At 39.0% G+C, this 2,273-nt stretch overlaps 1 protein-coding gene across 1 annotated transcript in view; it reads right to left on the minus strand.

The window, feature by feature from the left end:
• Positions 1 to 2,273, minus strand: part of UBR1 (ubiquitin protein ligase E3 component n-recognin 1) — a 156,221-nt gene that overhangs the window by 47,365 nt on the left and 106,583 nt on the right. The window lies entirely within an intron of this gene.

Below are 2,273 nucleotides of genomic sequence, written 5' to 3' on the forward strand. Positions count from 1 at the left end.
CAGTACAACTCTCGCATCCATACATGACCACTGGAAAAACCATAGCCTTGACTAGACGGACCTTTGTTGGCAAAGGAATGTCTCTGCTTTTGAATATGCTATCTAGGTTGGACATAACTTTCCTTCCAAGGAGTAAGCGTCTTTTAATTTCATGGCTGCAGTCACCATCTGCAGTGATTTGGAGCCCCAAAAAATAAAGTCTGACACTGTTTCCACTGTTTCCCCATCTATTTCCCATGAAGTGATGGGACCAGATGCCATTATGCAATATTATTTCAGTTTCTGCAATCTGTGATGATGTTAAGTCTCCTTGCTTGGTATTTATTTTGAGGTATTTTAAACATTGAGATGGTTAGATAGCATTCCCCAACTCAACAGACATGAATTTGAGCAACCTCTGGGATATAGTGAAGGCATGTGGAAACCTGGCATATTGCAGTCCATGGGGTCGCAAATTGTTGGACATGATTTAGTGACTGAACAACAATCAACAAATATTACAAATCCTAATATTACAAATTAATATTACAAATTAATCTGTGATGAATGTAAAAGCAAGAAGACTATTTGGAAGTGTTGGTAAAACAAGGTATCCAAATTATAACTGAAATGAAAAGAGATAACAAAAATTTTAAAAAAGCAAAACCAAAATACTACTATGCAAATAGGATAAACTGTTGACAACAGGAAAAGGTCCTAAGAACTAGAAGCATGTGTAATATGTGCAAAATTCTGGGCCTGTGCAACTGATCAGTAAGAAAAAAAAGTAAATGAAAAAAGGAAAAAATAATTAAGTGTGTAGAGAACAGCATTAATGTTAGATTACTACTAGCATGAGGTTAATTCAGGAGATAGCTGGAAATTAACTTGAAAATATAAAAGGTTAGCACAGTGGAAGTTCTAATGAAACTTAGGTGACAGCTTTGAACGGAGCCATGGAACACCCATGTCATTAGAATGACAGAAAGCTGCCCAGGAAAAGTTCCCTAAGAAGTTTGTGAGACTCAACACGGAGGAAGGTGACCTGTTTCAACAGACTTTCAGGGTGAAATAGTTGGTCCATTTGGGGAAACAAAGCCTGTTTTCTATGTAGAAACACTATGCATTTTTTTAAACTTTAAAAAGAGGGAATGGCTCTCTTATTTGGTAGAAACACACTGAGGAACTGTAAGCTTAAACCTCTTTACCTGTGACATATTTAATTTATGAACAAAAGACATAAAGAGGGTTTTTTAAGCTTGACCTATTTTAGATGCAAAGGAGCTGCTGTGGTGCAAATACCTAAATGGAAATGCAGATAATCAAAATGAAAGTCAAATCATTCTACTATGCATAACCTCTAATTTTTCTTTTTATTCTCACAGTGAGACCATCACATGAGCTTAGCTAATTTCTAGCTTATTAGAATCTAAAAAGAAAAAAAAAAAACCCAACTCAGCTGTTATAGCCTGTCTCTCAAAGAAAAAGGCATGCACGGACCCACAGTCTGAGATTACCATAATTAACACTTCTATTATTTTTATATGACTTTGACACACACCAGAAAAATGACATTTTTAAATGATCTATCCACATTACTGCTCCCTTTTATAGCCATACTGAGATCAGTTCAGTTTAGTTCAGTCGCTCAGTCATGTCTGACTCTTTGGGACCCCATGAATCGCAGCATGCCAGGCCTCCCTGTCTATCACCAACTCCCGAAGTTTACTCAAACTCATGTCCATCGAGTTGGTGATGCCATCCAGCCATCTCATCCTCTGTCGTCCCCTTCTCCTCCTGCCTCCAATCCCTCCCAGCATCAGGGTCTTTTCCAATGAGTCAACTCTTCCCATGAGGAGGCCAAAGTACTGGAGTTTCAGCTTTAGCATCCCAGGACTGATCTCCCTTAGGATGGACTGGTTGGATCTCCTTGCAGTCCAAGGGACTCTCAAGAGTCTTCTCCAACACCACAGTTCAAAAGCATCAATTCTTCAGCGCTCAGCTTTCTTCACAGTCCAACTCTCACATCCATACATGACCACTGGAAAAACCATAGCCTTGACTAGACGGACCTTTGTTGGCAAAGTTAATGTCTCTGCTTTTCAATATGCTATCTAGGTTGGACATAACTTTCCTTCCAAGGAGTAAGCGTCTTTTAATTTCATGGCTGCAGTCACCATCTGCAGTGATTTTGGAGCCCAAAAACATAAAGTCTGACACTGTTTCCACTGTTTCCCCATCTATTTCCCATGAAGTGATCGGACCAGATGTCATGATCTTCGTTTTCTGAATGT

This window comes from Bison bison, unplaced genomic scaffold (assembly GCF_000754665.1).
Source record: "Bison bison bison isolate TAMUID 2011002044 unplaced genomic scaffold, Bison_UMD1.0 scf7180017864259, whole genome shotgun sequence".
Lineage (NCBI taxonomy): Eukaryota > Metazoa > Chordata > Mammalia > Artiodactyla > Bovidae > Bison > Bison bison.